Source organism: Pogoniulus pusillus, chromosome 25, assembly GCF_015220805.1.
Source record: "Pogoniulus pusillus isolate bPogPus1 chromosome 25, bPogPus1.pri, whole genome shotgun sequence".
NCBI lineage: Eukaryota > Metazoa > Chordata > Aves > Piciformes > Lybiidae > Pogoniulus > Pogoniulus pusillus.
In genome coordinates, this window is record NC_087288.1 from 1,033,208 (window position 1) to 1,055,527 (window position 22,320).

At 50.9% G+C, this 22,320-nt stretch overlaps 1 long non-coding RNA gene across 4 annotated transcripts in view; it reads right to left on the minus strand.

Annotated features, from left to right (window-relative positions):
* LOC135186475 (uncharacterized) overlaps positions 1-22,320 on the minus strand; it is a 78,671-nt gene that overhangs the window by 24,308 nt on the left and 32,043 nt on the right. For all 4 annotated transcript variants that reach the window (XR_010306966.1, XR_010306969.1, XR_010306967.1 and 1 more), the window contains exons 3-5: positions 21,900-22,014; positions 18,024-18,175; positions 6,768-7,179 (exon numbers count right to left, since the gene is read on the minus strand). This is a non-coding gene — a long non-coding RNA (uncharacterized LOC135186475). The remainder of the gene's footprint in view (positions 1-6,767; positions 7,180-18,023; positions 18,176-21,899; positions 22,015-22,320) is intronic.

The following is a 22,320-nucleotide window of genomic DNA, read 5'->3' on the forward strand; positions in this document are numbered from 1 at the left end:
AGCAAAATAACAGAAAATAAAGCAAATTAAATTAAAGTAAAATAAACTGAAATAAGCTAAAGTAATATAAACTAAAGTTACGTAAAATAAAGTAAAGTAAAAGGAAACTAAACAACGTTTTCAGTGGTCTGACTCCAGCAGCAGCAGGAGGAGGAGGAGAAGAGGAAGGAGCAGAAGAAGAAGGAAGAGAAAAAGAATGAGGAGAAGAAGAAGGAAGATAAGAAGAAGGAGGAGAAGAAAAAGGAGGAGAACAACAACAACAACTCCACTAGATCAGGTTGCCCAGAACCACATCCAGTCTGGCCTTAAATACCTCCAGGGATGAGGCTTCCACCACCTCCCTGGGCAACCCCTTCCAGGCTCTCACCACCCTCACGCTGAACAACTTCTTCCTAAGGTCTCATCTCAATCTGCCCCCCTCTAGCTTGGGTCCATTCCCTGCAGTCCTATCACTACCCAGCACTCGCCAAAGTCATAATGAGACATCCTAAAATGAAATAGGTACAGAAGTAGAAGTTATGAACAGAGTGTGGGGGGGAAAGACCAAGACTCACTCATGAGTCAATTCCTTCATGGGCAAGGAGAGGAGAAGCCAATTATTTGGCAGCTTTTACTTCTCCAAAGGCCAGAATGAAGAAATGTTCCTTTTGTAGAGCATTCTTCAGCAGCTGAGGAAAGCTGCTCCCTGCTATAGATGTGCATGTCAGGGAGCAGCACGCACAGAGGAATGAAAATGGACAGGCAAATGTTGTGTCTAAATGCAGAGTCAGAGCCAATTTACTGTTCTGGGAAACAATTTCAGAAGTGGACAAACAATTTCCATCCCCATTGCACCAGGGAGCCCTGGTGGCTATTCCACAAGTTACATGAAGAGCCTAAGAAGGTTGTGGTAGAAGTAAAACTACTCAGACTTCATTTAGGTAATAAGAAGCTTCCAGCCTGAAAGCCTCCATTACAACACACCTGGGCTGCAGCTCCATGTGGCATCATGAAACAGAAGCCAGGCAAGGGCAGAATGCCACGAGTCTAGGTGGAAGAGTCTCTCACACCTGTAAGAGCAGCAGCCCAGAGAACCTGGCAAGGCTTTTTGTGCACCAAACAGCCCAAACGTTGCCCAAGTGATCAGTAATGTCATGGAGAACTCCCCTGAGAAGAGGAGGCTGAGGGCAGACCTCATTGCTCTCCTAAAAGGAGGTTGCAGTGGGGTTGGAGTTGGTCTCCTCTCCCTCCTAACAGGATGAGAGGAAATGGCCTCAAGTTGTGCCAGGGGAAGGTTGAGTTAGAGACTAGGAAACAGGTTGGACTGGATGATCTTGGAGGTCTCTTCCAACCTGGTTGATTCTGTGAATCTCTGATTCTATATCTTTGCTGCAGGAGTGGTCAGGGACTGGCACAGGCTGCCCAGGGAGGTGGTGGAGTTCACCATCCCTAGAGGTGGTCAAGGAACCCGTGGCCAGGGCACTTCAGGACACTGTTTCATGGCCATGGTGGTGTTGGGCTGAAAGTTGGACTCACTGACCCTGGAGGCCTCTTCTAACTGAAACAATTCCATGTTTTTAGGAGTCTGTGAACTGCTTACTTCTAAATCTCCAGTTCTTGTTGCTGCTGTTTCAGTCCTTGATGCCATGAGCTCAGTCCAGCCACTGGCTTCAGGGATGCAATAAACTTCAGCAGCCAGCAAACTGGGATGGGAACCTGGTGTCACTTTCCCAGTCTTCCAAGGAGGTTTCTGCTCTTTTCAGGAGCTGAACAGCAGGAAAAGCAAATCCCATAGAGTGTGCTACAATTCATCAGCTGAAGCAACAATTCCTTGCTGGGTCTCACATGGCTTTACGTAGCTACTTAGAAGATTGAATCATATATTTTGCAGAGAGAATGTGAATTTCTCTGTTGTCACTCATGAATTGCACCATCATTTAGTTGATGCCAGAAAATAAAAGGTGCTTGGGGAGTAATGTCTGAATGGCAAAAGGATTTGCAGATATTAGCCACATGAATCTTATGTCTCCTGATGGCATCACAAATGTTGGCAGAGGAAGACGTCAGTAAGTAGGTGAGGGAAGAGGGGTGAGGGAAGAGGGGTTCTACCTGGAGAGAAGGAGCAGCAGAGGAGACCTCCTTGCTCACTGGAGCTCTCTAGCTTGAAGCCAGGTGGGTGTTGGTGTCTTTTCCATGTTACAAGTGATAGGCTGAGAGGATACTGGAAGGTGTTTGGAGAAGGGCAGCAAGGCTGGGGAGGGGCCTGGAGCACAGCCCTGTGAGGAGAGGCTGAGGGAGCTGGGGGTGTGCAGCCTGCAGCAGAGGAGGCTCAGGGCAGAGCTCATTGCTGCCTGCAGCTGCCTGCAGGGAGGCTGTAGCCAGGTGGGGTTGGACTCTGCTGCCAGGCAAGCAGTAACAGAAGAAGGGGACAGAGGCTCAAGCTGTGCCAGGGCAGGTCTAGGCTGGATGTTGTTAGGAAGTTCCTGGCAGAGAGAGTGATTGGCATTGGAATGGGCTGCCCAGGGAGGTGGTGGAGTCTCTGTGGCTAGAGGTGTTGAAGCCAAGCCTGGCTGGGGCACTTAGTGCCATGGTGTGGTTGGTTGGGCAGGGCTGGGTGCTAGGTTGGGCTGGGTGAGCTTGGAGCTCTCTTCCAAGCTGCTTGATTCTGTGATCCCATGAAATGCATTCCTGCTGTCATTCCCAGTACACCTACACCTACTGCTGCAATCCCATTCACTGATGACCTCCTTTATTTCTTTTTAAGTGTTTTCAGCTCTTTGTTTGCTGCTGGAATTCCTCAGGTAGGTTTATGCCAAACGTTTTGAGTGGAACATCTGGCTCTGAGGTAACTACTGTTTGAAAACAGCACTGAAGATATGTTGACAGGGAGTGGTAAAAAGCAGTAAATTGACTCTGGAGCAATGTCTACCTGCCATCTTGTGCACCATAAATTTCCTTCTGTGTGTGATTTAGCTGAGGGGGGAAAAAAAAGAGCACAACAAAACAACCCAACTTGGAAGAATGTAAAGCAATGAAAATTGAAAGGCATCATTAGGTAGAAATTTGCAGTTGGGTAAATAACTCAGTAGGAGATCATCTTTAGTGATAATGCCAGAAAGTGAATATGAAGCATCAAAAATGTTGACTGGAGCAATTAGATCTTAAAATCCATTTGAGTTTATTATCAGCACTTAGCTGGCAGCCTCTCAAGGAGTTCTCCTGCTCGTGCTGATGTAAAAAGCATCCTGCTGTAGCCATGGTTATGCAAACTGTAAGCACAATCAAACCAGAGAGCACCCCAACAGATGAGAGAGAGATGATAGAGATGAGACAGAGATGATAGAACAGGATCACAGGATCACAGGATGTTAGGGGCTGGAAGGGACCCAAAGTGATCATCCAGTCCAACCCCTGACCCCTGTACAGATGAGACAGAGCTGATACAGATGAGATGCAGATGCTATAGGTGAGACAGAAATGGTATTTAGTGAGATGTGTCCCTGCCTATGGCAAGGGGTTAGAACTAGATAATCTTTGAGGTCCCTTCCAACCTAAACCACTCTATGATTCTGTTCCCCAGTTGCAGAGGGACAGAGATCTGCTGGAGAGGGTCCAGAGGAGGGCTATGAGGATGATGAGGGGACTGAAGGGCATGGCTGATGAGGAGAGGCTGAGGGACCTGGGGCTGCTTAGTCTAGAGAAGAGAAGACTTAGAGGGGATTGGACAAATGTTTATAAGTACCTGAATGCTGCCAGGAGGGGGGGGGGACACACTCTGCTTACTGCTCCCTGGGATAGGACAAGGAGCAATGGATGGAAGCTGCAGCACAGGAGGTTCCAGCTCAACACAAGGGGGAATTTCTTGCCTGGAAGGGTCCCAGAGCCCTGGCACAGGCTGCCCAGAGAGGTTGTGGAGTCTCCTTGTCTGGAGCCTTTCCAAAAGGACCCAAAGAGATCATCCAGTCCAACCCCTGACCCCTATATAGATGAGACAGAGCTGATAGAGATGCGACAGAGATGATATAGATGTGACAGAGATGATACAGATGAGATAGAGATGACATAGATGAGACACAGATGAAGTAGATGAGCCAGAGATGATAGAGATGAGATAGGGATGATATAACAGGATTACAGGATGACAGGATGTTAGGGATTGGAAGGGACCCAAAGAGATCATCCAGTCCAACCCCTGACTCCTATCTAGATGAGACAGAGCTGATATATAGAGAGACATGGATAACAGAGACCCCCAGATGCTACACCGAAATAGAGGCATAAGGATGTATGGATGATCCATGGATGTATAGACATTGTTGGGCATAGTTTAAAGCACACCTGCAGACCCTCCCACCCCCCACATGCACCTTGGCACCTTTTGCACAGCCACAAACGACTCTTGCAAGGAAAACTGTGGTGAATCCATGTTCTACATCTAATTGAGGCAATCAAGGTACTCGGCGTGGTAAAATTGTGTCTATTGCTTGCAGAAATGATCTTCTGATTTCATTAGCTGCTGGAATTAGTCCTCCTCTTTGCCTTTAAATAGAGGAGCAGCTCTCCACCTTGCATGCAAATGCTCAGTCTGTCTGTTTAATCACTCCCTCGCAGTGTTTTGCACGCTGCCATATGTTCCTGTGACTAAACAATCTGCAGTTGCTGTTCAGCTGGCTTTTCTTTCCCAGATCTCTGGGAGGTAAGGCTCCTCCAGCAGCAGTGCAGTTCCCCTCCACCCCCATGCCCTGATCTTGCCTCTCAGCTCTCCAGCCCACAGCCCATTCCCATGCTCCCCGAAAGAGCGCACGGATGGCGTCACTGCTCCACGTGATGCTGCTAATTACTGCCACCCCAACACACTCATCTGCTCACAAGAGAACCTGCAGGGCTGCATCTGATTCACTCCTGCCTCTGCTCTGTTACCTAGACCAAAGCCAAACAGCTTTGGTTCTTAGTCAGCTCATCCTGATGTAAATGTATTTGCTGTGCTTTGCAGAGGGCAATTAAAATTTGGAGAGCTCCTTTTGGTCCTCAGCAAATTTAACCCTGCTTAGGTAGTTCTGCTTTTTAATGACTTCATTCTTGAGGGAATCTCTAATGTGGAATGGTACAGGCCTGGGGAAGAGTGGCTGCTCAAGGGAGGAGGACCTGGGGCTCACCAGCAGTGCTCAGGTGGGCCAAGGAGGCCAAGGGCATCAGGGATCAAAAGTAATGTGGCCAGCAGGTCTAGGGCTGTGATTGTCCCCCTGCACTCCACACTGGAGAGGCCACACCTGGAGTGCTGTACCCACTTTTGGGACCCTCACTACAGCAAGGACAGCAAGGCGTTGGATCGTGGCCAGAGAAGAGGAACTAAGCTGGTGAATGGTCTTGAACATGAGTCTTGTGATGAAGAGCTGAGGGGCTGGAGCAGGTCCAGCGAAGGGCAAGGAAGCTGGGGAAGGGGCTGGAGACTAGGGCTGGGGAGGAGCAGCTGAGGGCGTTTGGTGTGGAGGAGAAGAGGCTGTGTGGAGACCTCATGGCCCTCTACAGCCCCCTCAGAAGGGGTTGGAGGCAGGTGCAGGGGGGTGGGCTCTTCTCATAGGCAACCAGTGATAGGACCAGAAGAAACAGCCTCAAGCTGTGCCAGGTTCAGGCTGGACATCAGGGAAAGTTCCTTCCCAGCAAAGGTTCTGAGGCACTGGTACAGGCTGCCCAGGGAAGTGGTGGAGTCACCATCCCTGCAGGCTGATTTTGAAGCCAACTGGCACTGACTCCATGGGACAGGGAGGAAGCTTCTAGCACCTTCTCATGCTGCCTGCTACCAAACCCTTGCCATGCACACCTCTGATCTCTTCCCAAAAGGATGAGGTCACTCCAGTCTCAACAAGTGACAACCAAGTGTCAATCACTCCAGAAACACAGCTTCCATCACTCCCAAAGAGCAAAACCCAACCCACCAACCAGCACTGCAAACAACGACTCAGAGGGCAAAGTTTTCCTTCCTGCTATGCTTGAAATGAGAATTAATTGAGCTAAATTGCCCACTGCTGTCTTACTGCTGCTAAAATTAGTGTTACTGATTCAAGGAATCCACAGGTTGTGGTGGCTGTCACCTGCCCTAGGCTTGACTCAGGAAGGAAATAAACCTGGCCATCAGAATTAGGGAGGGGAGGGGTAGGAAGGGAAGTGCAAAGAAGCAGCCAGCCTCACACCTTTTCAGCCTGCATACTGGGAGCAAGGTTAGCTGTACCTCAGCCACGTTTAAAGCAGCAAGGGGAGGCAGTTGCCACTGTCACAGCATCATAGAATCAGGAAGGTTGGAAGAGAGCTCCAAGCTCAGCCAGCCCAACCTAGCACCCAGCCCTGCCCAACCAACCAGACCATGGCACTAAGTGCCCCAGCCAGGCTTGGCTTCAACACCTCCAGCCACACAGACTCCACCACCTCCCTGGGCAGCCCATTCCAATGCCAATCACTCTCTCTGCCAACAACTTCCTCCTGACATCCAGCCTATGAATAGCCACAGCTCTCAGAAGGAAAAATGTCCCTAGAGATGAGGACTACTGAAAACATTCCATAACACTCCCCCAGAGCTGTGCCCTTGATGGTCTATGGTTTGATGCAGGCAAAACACTCAATTGCCCAGACTGGAAAAGACCTCTGAGGTCACCGAGTGCAGTCATCAGCCTGCCTCTGACAGGCCCCTGGCTAAGTGATAGCCCCGAGTGAGGCAGTGAGGAGCCAAAAGGGAAGGCAGGACTTAAGATGCTGCTTCTACAAGTGCCCAGTGTTGGAGGACAATGACTTACCTGATCCTGCTGCTTACACATTGGTGAGCCAGGCCAGGATGCTCTTGGTCTTCTTTGCCACCTGGGCACACCCTGGCTCAACTTCAGCCTGCTCTCAATCAACACTCCCAGGTCTTTCTCTGCTGGGAAGCTTTCCCAAGACTCCTCCCCAAGCCAGGTGCATTGCAGGGGGCTGCTGTGACCCAAGTGCAGGACCCAGCACTTGCCTTTGTTGAATCTCAAACAAGTTCCCATCTATCCAGCCAACTCTGCCAGCCTGTCCCTACAGGGGAGGTTCTCCAGCCCTCTGAGCATCTCTGTGGCCTCCTCTGGACCCTCTCCAGAAGGTCTATGTCCTTCTTGTGCTCCAGAGCTGAAGACTGTAGTGCTCTCTACACCTCAGCTGTGAGAGGTTGGAACGGAGCTTCCCTCCCTGCAAAACAAAACATCTGGGTCAATCCTGGAGTGGATGCTTCTTGATGATGATTTCCTTCTTGAGCCTGTAATTCAGCTGAGTTGTTGTGTTTTGGTTTGGGGGTTTGCTTTTTTCTTACTCACAGATTGCAAAAGATAAGTAGGAGAAATCAGCTAAATGTTTATTCATGGCACTAGGGTGGGATTATTTTTACCTCAGTAGGCACATTGTAAGCTCAGAAGTAGAGGATCTGCTGTTAAATCGGATAACACCAGGGAAACAAAGTTCAGGGAGCACGAAGATACCAAAGAACAATGTGGGTTTAAGTGATGGGGGGGAGGGGATTTTGTGTTGAAATAAAAGAGTAGCTAGTGGGGAGGAAAAAAAACCACAAGCAATTACAACTGACAAAAGCAAACATTACTGAGAGTAGTCAGGTAGAGTCAGTTCGCTCAAGGGGGAGCAAAAAGGTTTAGTAACACCAGAAAAGGAAACTGCAATATTCACAGAGTGGGCTGGGTTGGGAGGGACCTCCAAAGCTCATCCACTCCAACCCCTCTGCACTCAGCAGGGACATCCTCCACTGGAGCAGGTTGCCCACAGCCATGTCCAGCCCCACCTGGAATATCTCCAGGGATGGGGCCTCAACTATCTCCCTGGGCAACCTGCTGCAGTGCTCCAGCAGCCTCCTGCTGCAGAACTTGTTCCTCACATCCAATCTCAATCTGCTCTGCTCTCGTTTCAAACCAACCCCCTGCACTCAGCAGGGACATCCTCCACTGGAGCAGGTTGCCCACAGCTCTGCTGAGCCTCACTTTGAACATCTCCAGGGATGAGAACTCAACCATCTCCCTGGGCAACCTGTTGCAGTGTTGCAGTAGCCTCCTGATGCAGAACTTGTTCCTCACATCCAATCTCAATCTGCTCTGCTCTCATTCCAAACCATTGCTCTCATCCTGCCCCTGCAGCCCTTTGCAAACAGTCCCTCTGCAGCCTGCCTGTAGGCTCTTCAGGTCCTGGCAGGCTGCTGTGATGTCTGCCTGGAGCCTTCTCTTCTCCAGGCTGCACAGCCCCAGCTCCCTCAGCCTGTCCTCATAGCAGAGCTGCTCCAACCCCTGATAATTTCCACAGCCTCCTCTGGACATGCTCCAGCAGAGTGGTAGTAAGCAAGAGGAGATTGTGCACATCCCAACGGGCAAATTGCCTGCCCTAGGCATAAAGCTAGGAAGGGAGAACAGAAATCATCTTCCATCAGTGGAACATCTGAGGGGCCTGTACATGCAGTTGTGCTTAGCCAGAAACCATGGGGACCTCTCCACCTGCACTCAGCACTGCTGAGGCCACATCTTGAGTCCTGGGTTCAGTCTGGGGCACCTCACTCAAAAAAAAGGACACTGAGGGGCTGGAGCAGGTCCAGAGAAGGACAACCAAGCTGGGGAAGGGTCTGGAGAAGAGGGCTGGGGAGGAGCAGCTGAGGGAGTTTGGGGTATTGAGCCTGGGGAAGAGGAGGCTGAGGGCAGAGCTCTTTGCTCTCTGCAGCTCCCTGAGAGGAGGCTGCAGGGAGCTGGGCTCAGTCTTTGTTCCCTAGTAACAAGGTGAGAGGAAATAGCCTCAAGTCGTAGCCAGAGAGGTTTGGGTTGGATACAAGATGAAAAGCCTGGCACAGGCTGCCCAGGGAGGTGGTGGGATCTCCATCCCTGGAGGTGTTTCAGAGAGGAAGAGATGTAGTGCTGAGGGCCAGAGCTTAGCCCCAGCCTCGGCAGAATTAGATTAGATCATCTCAAAGGTCCTTCCCAACCAAAAGGAGTCTGTGATGGTGCTACCACTCCCCTTTGCTGACATCCAGCTGGCCTCCAGCTACTGTTAGCCTTTCAGTGAGCCAGGACTGAGAGGTGCTCTCACTTAACATTCAGCCACTGCTCTAAGCTTGGCAAACTTTGGTGCATAGTCATGTCCTCGCTGTTGAACAGCAAACATGTCAAACCAAAGTCCTGCTCCTTAGCTGCAGCCACCACTGGAAGCTGAATTCACAGGGGACCAGAACTAATTCTCACTTGCAATGAACTGGACCTTTTTTTTTCCCCTTTCCTGCCTTATTTTCTTTGATTTTCTGTTGTCATCACTCAATAAGCTCCAGCCACAGCAAAGGCAAATCTCATGATCCAAAAATGAATCCCACAGGCTCTGACATGCTTATTTTTAACACAGAATGTGCACACCTGATGGAAAACACTCCTGCTGGCAAGGGAAGAGTGGGCACAGAGGGAGAGTGAAGCATTTTGAAGGCTCACCTTTAAGAAATGCACTCATTTGCTGTGGCAGGAAAGGCTGTGCCAGAGCAGGGAGCAAAGTGGGGCAGATCTCATTGCCACTCACAGCCTATGCAGAGCACAGCTACACGAACAAGGTGCACAGTATCTGCTGCCATGAAAACTGCCTCCAGCTCTGCTGGCCCCAGCATGAGAAGGACACAGAGCTGATGGAGTGAGGCCAGAGGAGGCACAAAGATGCTGCCAGGGCTGGAGCAGCTCTGCTGTGAGCACAGGCTGAGGGAGCTGGGGGGGTGCAGCCTGCAGAGGAGAAGGCTCCAGGGGCACCTCAGAGCTGCCTGCAGTGCCTGACGGGATCCTGCAGGAAGGCTGCAGAGGGACTTGTGCTGAGGGGCTCTGAGCCAGGCCAAGGGCAATGGTTTGGAGCTGAGGCAGAGCAGGGTGAGACTGGAGCTGAGGAAGAAGTTGTTCTGTACCAGGGTGGTGAGAGCCTGGCACAGGCTGCCCAAGGAGGCTGTGGCTACCTCCTGCCTGAGGGTGCTCAAGGCCAGGCTGGGTGAAGCTTGAGCAGCCGAGTCTAGCTGAGAGGTGTCCCTGCCATGGTTGGAGGAGATGATCTCTGAGGTCCTCCCAGACTGAGACATTCTAGGACTCTATGACTGATGGCACAGGTGTGGCCAGTGAGATGCTCACCTGCACAGTGGAGAAGGAAAACACCAAACAGACAAAAAAGAAGAGAAGAGGAGAGGAGAGGAGAGGAGAGGAGAGGAGAGGAGAGGAGAGGAGAGGAGAGGAGAGGAGAGGAGAGGAGAGGAGAGGAGAGGAGAGGAGAGGAGAGGAGAGGAGAGGAGAGGAGAGGAGAGGAGAGGAGAGGAGAGGAGAGGAGAGGAGAGGAGAGGAGAGGAGAGGAGAGGAGAGGAGAGGAGAGGAGAGGAGAGAAAAGAACAATGTTTAACTAACATTATTTTTCCAGTAAAATACAACAAAACAGAGAGGAGGCAAGGTTGAAGGCAAGGTTCAGGAAGCAGGCAGTTATTCACAGAATCCTAGACTCAAGCAGGTTGGAAGAGAGCTCCAAGCTCATCCAGCCCAACCTAGCCCCCAGCCCTGGCCAAGCAACCAGACCATGGCACTAAGTGTCCCAGCCAGGCTTATTCTATGTCCTGTGGGAGGAAAGGAAGAAATGGGGCAGTGGAGCTAAAAGAGTGAACCCCAGCTGTGAGTTCTCATGAGTTCAGATGCCCAGAGTGCATAAACAAGGGAAGCAGTTATGGGACAAGGTTTACTGTGTGAGATCAGGGTCGGGGGGGGAAAAGTGGAGCAATTCTGGACAGAAATGATGAATTCTTTTTTGAGAGGTTAGAAAGGATAAGGAGCCTGGGAAAAGATGGGCAGAAAATAGTCCCCTGATGCAGTTTCACTTTAAGTGAGCAATCAGTCTGGACTTGGCAACTTCAGATTTTGCTGAAATTTCCTTTTTAAAGTGTTTTTCAGATTAAAAAGTGAAGAAAAAAAATGAGAGTGATTCACAGGCTCACAGGACATCAGGGGTTGGAAGGGACCCAAGGAGCTCATCCAGTCCAACCCCCCTGCCAGAGCAGGACCATCCTATCTAACACAGATCACACAGGAGCACATCCAGGCAGGCCTGGAAAGGCTCCAGACAAGGAGACTCCACAGCCTCTCTGGGCAGCCTGTGCCAGGGCTCTGGGACCCTTACAGGCAAGAAGTTGCCCCTTGTGCTGAGCTGGAACCTGCTGTGCTGCAGCTTCCATCCATTGCTGCTTGTCCTGTCCCGGGGAGCAGTGAGCAGAGCCTGTCCCCCACTCCTGGCAGCCTTCAGATACTTATAAACATTTATGCAATCCCCTCTCAGCCTGCTCTTCTCCAGACTAAGCAGCCCCAGGGCCCTCAGCCTCTCCTCACCAGGCAGTGCTCAGTCCCCTCATCATCCTCCCAGCCCTCCGCTGGACCCTCCCCAGCAGATCCCTGTCCCTCTGCAACTGGGGAGCCCAAACCTGAACACAGTACTCAAGGTGAGGTCTCAGCAGGGCACAGTAGAGGGGGAGGAGAACCTCCCTTGATCTGCTGGACACACTCCTCCCAATACACCTCAGGACCCCCTTGGCCTTCTTGGCCCCCAGGGCACATTGCTGTGCCATGGGTAACCTGTGAGGCACGATTCCTCAGGAGGGAGGCTGCAGGTGCAGGAGCAGAATTCACCAAGGAAATGTGTAGCCAAACACCTTCCAAATGAAATCAGAGGAAGGGGAGAGATGTGCTAGATAATGATCCGAACTCCAAGGGTACACTGGCACTGCTCATCATTATCTGTGAGCTCAAGTGGCTCTGTTTTCAGAGGGAGACAAGGTTAGAGCTGCTGGAGGAGAAGAGGGGAAGTAATGACACCAGGCAGCAGTAATGAATGAAGGAGTACCAGAGAGTTTGATATCATAAATACTCCTTTGCAGCAGCACTGCCTGGGAGAAACACTATTAGAAAAGGGAGGGGGAAAGATGCTGGTTTGGGGCTTTATTTCTTTATTCCACAGAGTTATCTCTGCAGTTGTGACCTTCAAACTGTGGTGGTGCTGTTTGGTGCAATTTCTCTTCAAAAAAAAGGAGTATCAGGGCTGGAAACTGCTTCATTTCTTATTGCCCTTAAGAGAGCAGCCCTGGGCATAACACACACAGAGCCAGCACACACAGACTGCAGCTCCTCTTCTCCTGCCCTTTGTGTCATCACAGCCACTGCCACTGGCTCACAGGGTGCCAGGGCCTGGAAGGGACCCCCAGAGCTCATCCAGTCCTGGCCTCTCCAGGCTGACCAACTCCATCTGCCATAGAATCATAGAGTGGTCTGGCTTGGAAGGGACCCCCAAAGCTCATCCAGTCCTGGCTTCTCCAGGCTGACCAACCCCATTTGTCCATTTCCCTACAGAAGGAGGATTTGATGGGTTCTTCTGACTCAGTAGCTCTTGGAAGACAGAAACTGGAGGGATTTCACTCTTTCCTGACCTCACAGCTTTATCTTCATGTTACTAGAGAGAAATAATACAGATTAGTCTGGAGAAGAAAAGATTGAGAGGGGATTTAATCAATGTCTATAACTCTCTGAGGGCTGAGGGTCAGGAGAGGGGGGACAGGCTCTGCTCACTGCTCCCTGGGATAGGACAAGCAGCAATGGATGGAAGCTGCAGCACAGCAGGTTCCAGCTCAACACAAGGGCAACTTCATGACTAGAAGGGTCCCAGAGCCCTGGCACAGGCTGCCCAGAGAGACTGTGGAGCCTCCTTGCGTGGAGCCTTTCCAGGCCTGCCTGGATGTGTTCCTGTGTGATCTGTGTTAGATTGGATTGTCCTGCTCTGGCAGGGGGGTTGGACTGGATGATCTCTTTGACTCCCTTCCAACCCCTGACATCCTCTGATCCTGTGTGTGACCTCCAGGGATGGAGACTCCACCACCTCCCTGGGGAACCTATTCCAGTGCTTCAGCAAAAGAAAAATAGCATTAAAATAGTATTAAACCACTCCTCAAACATTCTCCAGAACACTCAAGTGCTGGGGGAGGGACTCTGTGCTTGATTTGGAGAAGCAAGATGAATGTCAATCTCCACATCCAAAGCTGGGCACTCCAAATGCTGGCTAGGTTGTGTTGCTCTCCCTTTTCCTCCACAGCCATAAAGACATGGAAATGAATTCAGGAAGAAGTGTCTCTTGCAAGGCCACACAAACCACTCTGCACCATCTGCCCAAGCCCACTTTGTTTACTACAACTGCTTTGTTGCTGCTGCTGCTGAATGAAGCCTCCCTACCTGCCTGGCATCCTTCCCGGCTTTGAAGGCTTTGAAGTCCACTTCCCACTTGTCACAGCTCTCACCTGCTCCTCCTTCTACAAAGCAAAACAAGTCTGAGAAGCTTCTTTGCTACAGGATTTAAATTTGAATGAAATTCACCTCTGACACTACTGCTGGCATGGCCCCAAGCTTGCCATTCTGGGTGCTTCAACCTCCACAGCTGAGCTTTTCCTTGGGTTTGAGCTCAAGAGTTGTGCTTTTCTGGGTACTTGAACCTCAGATGTGGTGTTTGTGTTCTTCTGGAGTCCTGACCCTGCAAAGCTGAGCTCTTCTGGCTGTCCTGACTCTCCAACCCTTCTGGCTGCCCTGACCCTCCAAAGCTGAGCCCTTCTGGCTGCCCTGACCCTCCAACCCCTCTGGCTGCCCTGACCCTCCAAAGCTGAGCCCTTCTGGCTGTCCTGACCCTCCAACCCTTCTGGCTGCCCTTACTCTCCAAAGCTGAGCCCCTCTGGCTGCCCTGACCCTCCAAAGCTGAGCTTTCCTGGGTGTCTGAACCAGACTCTAGTAAATTGGAAGTCTTTTCTCTTAAGCCACTCCTCACCCAGTCTGGCTGCGTGCACAGGATTTACACAGCACAGGCCTGGGGCTGATGGCTGCCCAAAGATGTAAGGAACACAGTCACTGTTGTGGCACTAAGACAGCAGTGTCTGAAGGGAATGTGGACATTTCAACAGCAGTTTCCAGCAGGCTGGGCAACAGAGCTAAAACACTGACACCCATGCTCTGGGGTAGGCTGTCCCTGCCCATGGCAGGGGGGTTGGAACTGGCTGATCCTTGTGGTCCCTTCCAACCCTGACTGATTCTGTGATTCTAAATTTGGGGGTGGTGGTGGTTAGCACTGGACTGGGCTGTCAGGACAGCAGGGTGGAAGACCTTGCAATGGTTTTCTTTTCCACTGCTTGTTTAAAGGATGCTGGTTAAACCTGGAGAGAGGGAGCTGCAAGTGTATGCAGAGCAGCAAAAAGGAATCCAGAAATACAAACACAGAGAACACAAAACACATTACTGTGTAAATAAATATATGTAACTGTGATAGCAGAAATGCATCACTGCTCTTCAAATTTCATCTCTGCAAGGAGCAAAAAAGCAAGCTTGTAAGATGTGAATCTCCCTTTCTGGGAGCAGAAACAGCTGCCTGGGAAAGATTTCCCCACAGATTGTGCCACTCGACTGCAGAAACCACAGGAGGAGATGGGATTAGCTCTTCTGCCTACAACTAAAAGAATCACTGGAGAACCACAGGACAACTGCCTCCTCCCCAGCCCCCAACAGCTCTCCTTCCCCCCTTCCCAGCCTCCCTCCCCTTTCCCCTTTCCCCTTTCCTCTTTCCCCTTTCCCCTTTCCCCTTTCCCCTTTCCCCTTTCCCCTTTCCCCTTTCCCCCCTTCCCCAGCTTCCTTCCCCTTCCTCCTCCCCTTTCTCCCCTTCCCCTTCCTTCTCTCCTTTCTCCCCTTCCCCAGCCTACTTCCCTTTTCTCCCCTTCCTCCTCTCCTTTCTCCCCTTCCCCTTCCTTCTCTCCTTTCCTCCCTTCACTGGCCTACTTCCTCTTTCTCCCCTTCCCCATCCTCCTCTCCTTTCCCCCCTTCCTCCTCTCCTTTCCCCCATTCCCCAGCCTACTTCTCCTTTCTCTCCTTCCCCATCCTCCCCTCCTTTCCCCCCTTCCCCATCCTCCTCTCCTTCCCCCCCTTCCCCATCCTCCTCTCCTTTCCCCCTTCCCCATCCTCCTCTCTCTTCCCCCCCTTCCCCAGCCTCCTCTCCTTTCCCCCTTCCCCAGCCCCCTCTCCCTTCACCCCTTCCCCACAGAGGGGGGAAATTCATCCCCACGGTCAGGAGTCTTCCAGGTTGCACGCAAGGAGTGAAACTTTCAGAGGCAAGTTCTGTGTAGCTCCTGAGGTCAGCAGAGAAGTTTCCTCCTGCAGCTGGGTGCTGCTTTTCAGCTCATTGAGCAGAGAGTTAGTTGCTGAAATGCTGTTTATGCCAACAACACTTCTGCAGCTCACAGCCTGGGCATAGCCATAACCATTTACCCAAATTCCACCTTTGGAGAGGAATAATTCTCATTAGGTCACTCAGCCTTCTGCTGATATGTGCAAATTATGCCTTAAGTAGTCAACATTAGCAGAAGACATCAGGATAACCCCAGCAAATGCTCACAGAAGTGGACTTAGCTGTTAACCATTCCTGGAATGAAGTGGGTTTAGTAAAAACCACCCCAAACTTAGGTAGTTTGTTCCAACTGAAGTGTAAAAAAGTAACACAGCCCAGCCCCTGTTGCATTCCTTTAGTTATTGTACATTAAACCTCTGCAGAGGCCAAAAGGTTTTTGAGGGAGCTGGGGGTGTGCAGCCTGGAGAAGGCTCCAGGGAGACCTAGCAGCAGCCTGCCAGGACCTGAAGGGGCTACAGGGAGGCTGCAGAGGGTCTGTTTGCAAAGGGCTGCAGGGACAGGATGAGAGCAATGGCTTGAAATGAGAGCAGAGCAGATTGAGATTGGATGTGTGGAACAAGTTCTGCACCAGGAGACTGCTGCAACACTGCAACAGGTTGCCCAGGGAGGTGGTTGAGTTCTTATCCAGTTCTGGAGCCCCTGGGACAAGAGAGCTGTGGAGATGCTGGAGTGTGTCCAGAGCAGGGCCAGGAGGATGATCAGAGGCTGCAGCAGCTCTGCTGTGAGCACAGACAGAAAGAGTTGGGGCTGTGCAGGCTGGAGCAGAGGAGGCTCCCAGGTGACCTTCTTGTGGCCTTCCAGCATCTGAAGGGGGCTCCAAAAAAAGCTGGGGAGGGACTTTTGAGGCTGTCAGGGAGTGGCAGGAGCGGGGGGGATGGAGCAAAGATGGATGTGAGGAGGAAGTTGTTGAGCAGGAGAGTGGTGAGAGGCTGGCACGGGTTGCCCAGGGAGGTGGTTGAGGCCCCATGGTTGAGGCCAGGCTGGCTGAGGCTGTGTGCAGCCTGCTCTAGGGTAGGGTGTCCCTGCCCATGGCAGGGGGGTTGGGACTGGCTGGCCCTTGTGGTGCCTTTCAGCCCTGACTGTTTCTATGGTTCTATGATAACTGGAGATGTTCAAGGTGATGTTCAACAGGCTCTGGGCAACCTGCTCTAGTGGAGGATATCCCTGCTGAGTGCAAGAGAGGTTTGGACTGGATGAGCTTTGGAGGCCCCTTCCAGCCCAGCCCATTCTAGGACTCTGTGATCATTAACATAGTACATGGCTGTAGGAACAGAGTAATCCTTTGGTGAGAGGAAATGCTTGTTTGGAATCATAATTGTTACATAACCTGGATGCAGATGAAACAGAAATATTGATGGTTTATTTTGAGGGTGACCTGACAGTTAGAGCTGGAGCTCTGGAATCCTCAGAGAGCTTTGTTTTCCTTCCTGAATCCTGCAGCTGAATCACACTGCACCATTTGCATCACAATTCCCTCTCTGTCATGCAAATGTAATTACACTTCTCAGTGTGCAGCAAAATGGTTTGCTTTTTTATGGAGCACTCTGAGATAGAATCATGCTACTATTTTGGTGGGAAATACCCTTTAAGATCATTGAGTCCAACCATTCTCTAGCTCCACCAAACCCTGTCCCTCAGCACCACAGCTCTGCCTCTGTGAGACACCTCCAGGGATGGGCATTCAACCACTTCTCTGGCCTGTGCCAGGCCAGGAGAACCCTTGCAGTCAAAAAGATGCTGGACTTTGGTGGGTGGGGAGGCTACTGGCACAGATGAAACACACAATCATTGAATCGTTTAGGTTGGAAAAGACCTTTAAGGTCACCAAGTGCAGCTGCTGACGCAGGAGTGCCAAGCCCACCACTAAGTCATGTCCCTAGGCACTATGTCTACATGGCTTTTAGGGGTGGTGATTCAACCACTTCCCTGGGCAGCCTGTTCTAGAGCATGAGCCAGAGCAGGTTCCCCAGGCCTTGTTTGTGAGCTCAGTACCAGCACTCAGGTGGCAGATTGGCCCAGCTAATTAGTTAATTGGCTCTTTGTCTTGCAAAAGAGGCTCTCCAAGATAAAATCTCCTCCAGGCAGCCTTTTCTCTCACTTCCATTCCTCCGGAGGGGATTCCAAGGAGTGAAGCTCATCTCCAGGTACTGTTAACTTTTCTATTTGCTTTGCAGAGGTAGCATGGAGAGAGCTGCTGCTGGTAGCTTATCAGAGAGGGGGCACTGAGCAGAGCAATTAAACTAAGCATAGAACTGTTTTGGTTGGAGGAGACCTTTAAGATCATTAGGTCCAACCTAAGACCACCATGCCCATTAAACCATGCCACTCACTGCCCAGCCTGAATTGGTGCTTGGCATTGCCTCCATCCCGCTGCAGGACCTTGTACTTGGTCTTGTTGCACCTCCTGAGCTTGGCTTGTGCCCACCTCTGCAGCCTGCCCAGGTCCCTCTGGCTGGATCCCTGCCCTCCAGCCTGGCTGCTGCACCACACAGCTTGGTGTGGGCAGCAAACCTGCTGAGGCTGCACTCAGTGCCTCTGTCCATGGCACCCACAAAGATGTTGAACAAGCCTGGTCCCAGGACTGTTCCCTGAGGCACTGTGCTTGTATCTGGCCTCCACTTGGCCATGGAGCCAGTGACAGCCACTCATGGGTGCAGCCATCAAGCCAGTTCTTTATCCGTCTTGTGGTCCACCCATCCAGCCCATGTGTCAGCAGCTGGGGGACCAGGATGTGGCGTGGGACAGTGCCAAAGGCCTTGCTCAGCTCCAAGTCCCTGCCATCAGCTGCTCACCTCTCATCTATGAATGTTGTGACCTGTTCACAGAAGGCCACCAGGTTTGGCAGGCAGGATGTGCCCTTGGTGAAGCCATGCTGCTTGTAGCCAGTCACCTCTTCACTACTCCCCTGTCTCAGCTGTGTCTCCTTTATGATTCTAAGGTTGCACTGAAAAAAAAAAAAAAAGGACAAAAAATCCTGAGCTTGCACCAAAAAAAAAAGGAAGGACAAAAAAAATCTGCTCCAACCCACCTCATTTTTTTGCCATTAAAACATCAGAGCACAGAAAACTCTGTCTGTAAGTCTGTGGAGTCAGGAATGTAGTGTGGGTTTAACCTCTGTGACTCTTTCTTTTCTTCTTCTTTCCTTTTTTTTCCCTCTAACCCAGGTGAGGAAATAGATTTTATTTTTTTTTTCATCCTGTTGACTCTTTTACAGAAGCCTTAAATAGTGACTGGGAAACTGTGCCCAGAGAATTGTATTTTCTTTTGTGTGCTTCGCAGCCAGAGAGAAAAGATGTACAGAGAGGAGCTTCATTCCAGGCTTGTGGGGTGGTTTTTTTCCATTACCAACTGGGATGATGGAATCAAGACCATATGATTAAATTTTCAGACAACATATAGCTGGGAGGGACTGCAGGCAAACAGTGGAGGGTAAGGTGAGGGCTCAAAATGATCCTGAGAAATGGTCTGGAAAAGCCCCACAGCTGCAGAGCAAGGAGTTGTGCTTAGGCAGATACAATGAGCACTGCTGAGGCCAAACCTTCAACACTGGGTACAGGTTTGGGCTTCTCCAAGGCCAAGAAGGACATTGAGGGGCTGGAGTGTGTCCAGATAAAGGCAACCAGGCTGGGGAAGGGTCTGGAGGTCAAGGCTGGGGAGGAGCAGCTGGGGGTGTTGAGCCTGGAAAAGAGGAGGCTGAGGAGAGACCTCATTGCTCTCTACAGCTCCCTGAGAGGAGGCTGCAGTGAGCTGGGGTTGGATTCTGCTGCCTAGGATGAGGGGACAGCATGAGAGGAAATGGCCTCAAGCTGGACCAGACCATGAGCAGGGACAACTGCCCAGAGAAGGGCAGCAAGGCTGGTGAGAGGCACAGAACACAGCCCTGTGAGGAGAGGCTGAGGGAGCTAGGGGGGTGCAGCCTGCAGCAGAGGAGGCTCAGGGCAGAGCTCATTGCTCTCTATAACTACTTGAACCCCAGGTGGGGTTGGGCTCTGCTGCCAGGCAGCCAGCAACAGAAGAAGGGGACAGAGGCTCAAGCTGTGCCAGGGCAGGTCTAGGCTGGATTTTAGGAGGAAGTTGTTGTCAGAGAGAGTGATTGGCATTGGAATGGGCTGCCCAGGGAGGTGGTGGAGTCTGTGTGGCTGGAGGTGTTGAAGCCAAACCTGGCTGGGGCACTTAGTGCCATGGTCTGGTTGGTTGGGCAGGGCTGGGTGCTAGGTTGTGCTGGCTGAGCTTGGAGCTCTCTTCCAACCTGCTTGATTCTATGCTCAGAGTCTCATCCAAGCTGGCCTTGAACATGTCCAGGCTGGAGGCAGCCACAGCCTCCCTGGCAGACTGTGCCAGAGGCTCACTACCCTCACACTGAAGAACTTCTTCCTAAAGTCTAATCTACTCTCCCTCAGCTTCAAACCATTCCCCCTTGTCCTGTTGCTGGACACCCTTAAGACAAGACCCTCTGCAGCCCTCCTGTAGATAAAAAAGCAATCTATAGGTTCCCATCAAAGCACCTCCCCGTGGCAAGTGCTCAAGCTGCATTAAATGCTGTTGCAGACTCCTTCCACTGCAAGCATTTGGGGGTCACAGTGCAAAGAGCTTCTGTTGCTGGCAGTTCCTAGCAATGCACTGAGGAATTTCAGCACTGAACACAAACAACTTTAGCACCAGACAGTAAAATGTACGAGAGCAGAGCTGCAAATCTGTTTCCAGGTACAGTGGAGCATCTTCTGGGTGCACTGGGTTGAAGAAGCATTTATTTATCTGTCTGGGTGTAGGTGTTTGTGTTCAGTAATTAGCCAGGAGACGTAAGAGGCCATTAGTTCTTCTGCAAGGTCTGGTTTTCTGGCTGCTCACAACACCCAGTCCCTGTCATTCCTCATCCTTGCCACTGAAAAATCTCTGTTGACTTAGCAGCCTGTGCAGCATTTGTGCCTGTCAAGGCTTCATGCTCAGCAAGGGTTTGCATAGTGTCAGATTAAATAGGGTTTAGGTATCCTTCATCAAACCAAAGCCCTGCCCAATATTTCTTCTTCCAACATTATGTTGCAAGACAGAGTTCATCATTTCCCTTCAGTGCTCCTGTGGAGCTCTTCCTGAGTACCTTCTACCCAATTCCTCACTTGGGTGTGAAGAACCCTGGCTGACTTTTTATCACTTGTCTGCTTCCATTGCTGCTGGAAACTCTTTCCAGAGAGGGTGGGGAGGCACTGGCACAGGTTGCCTGGTGGGGGTTGTGGATATCCCCTCCCTGGAGATGTTCAAGGCCAGGTTGGATGAGGCATTAAGCAGCCTGGGCTGGTGGGAGGTGCCCCTGCTTGTGGCAGGCAGTTGGGTCTGGATGACCTCAAAGGTCCCCTCCAACTCAGCCTGTTCTTTGATTCTATGCTGCTAAGACAGGAGTGTAAAGAAGAGCTCCTGAAGGGCACTCCCCTGACCTGCAGTGCCTCATGGGCAGGACTGATGGCCCAGAGGGTGATGGAGTTTTCTCAAGCCTGTTGTGCCTGCAGGCTGAACACGAGCTCATTCATCATGCTGCTTGCACCAAGGCAGGCAGGTGGTGGAGTCCCCATGACTGGAGCTGTTCAACAAACCTGTGGCCATGGCACTTTGGGACATGGTTTAGTGGCCACAGTGGGGTTGGACTGCTGGTTGGCCTGGATGATCTTAGAAGGCTTTTCCAGCTGAAATAGTTATGTGACTGTAAGTAAAAAGTGGCAGAACAAACCCACCAGAGCTGCATGACCTCAGTGCCTGTCTCTGTCAGAGAGTGGATTTAGCTGGTGGCTCTCTGTGGGTTCTTAGGGCTTTCTATAGCCCCCTGTGGCTCTCTATGGGTTTCTATGGCTCTCTTAGTGCTGTGGTCTAGTTGATTGGATAGGGCTGGATGATCTTGGAGGTCTCTTCCAACCTGCTTGATTCTATGGGTCCCTGTGGCTCTGAATGGGTCTTTGTGGCTCTCTATGGGCCCATAGGGACAGCTCAGGCAACAGAGCAAATGAAATGCTGAAAAGGAACACATTCAGCTCTCCAGATAGAACAGATACTGTTGTTGCTGTTGTTGCTTCAGAGGAGCTTCAGCCATGTTTTGTTCGGCCTGTGATTGATTGCTCAGGTGTTTATAGGAGCAATAAAGTGACTGTGCTTTTTATCTCATTAATGAGAGAGGACACAAGTGGAGAAAATAAAAGTTTTTATTACCAAATGAATAGCCCAGCAGGGTAGGAGCTGATGAATAGAACATTTCATTTTACCACATGGGCCTTCCTACTGCAGCCCATGTCTGCTCAGTAATTTAATGAACTGTGATGATTGAACCACTGCCAGCTTTAATACTCCAGGTTTTAATCAGCTAGCAAGAGAGGTTCTAACTGAGCAACACTTGAAGAGCACTTCAGTGAGAAGGGGGGCAGAGAGTCAGAGAATTGTTAAGGCTGGAAAAGACCTCTAAGGTCATCAGCTCCAAACACTGCCATGTCCACCAAACCATGTCCCCAAGTGCCACAGCCACAGGTTTCTGGCACACTTCCAGGGCTGGGAACTCCATCACCTCCCAGGGCAGCCTCTGCCAGTCCCTTACCACTCTAGCAGCAAAGAATTTGTTTCTAGTATTGAACCTAAACTCCCCCTGGCAGTTTCAGGCCAGTATCACTTGATATTAGGGAGAAGAGACCAACCTCCAGTTCGTTCCACTCTCCTTCCAGGGAGCTGCAGAGAGCAATGAAGCCTCCCCTCGGCCTCCTCTGCTCCAGGCTAAACACCTCCAGCTCCCTCAGCTGCTCCTCCTCAGACCTCAAGAGAGGAGAGATGTGTCAATAGGAGCAGTGAGTGAATCTCTGACAAGCAGGCATGATCCTCAGTGCTGCAGGATGTGCTGACCAATACAAACCTGCACTTGTGAAAGCCACAAGTAAGGAACCACTCAAGTACTTAGCTAATACTCAAATTATTGACTAACACTCAAATATTGACTAATAAATACTTGACTAACACTCAAATTCTTGACCAGTATTCAAATACTTAACTAATAAATGCTTGACTAATGCTCAAATACTTGGCTAATATTGAAATCCTTGACTAATGGTCAAAATATAGCCT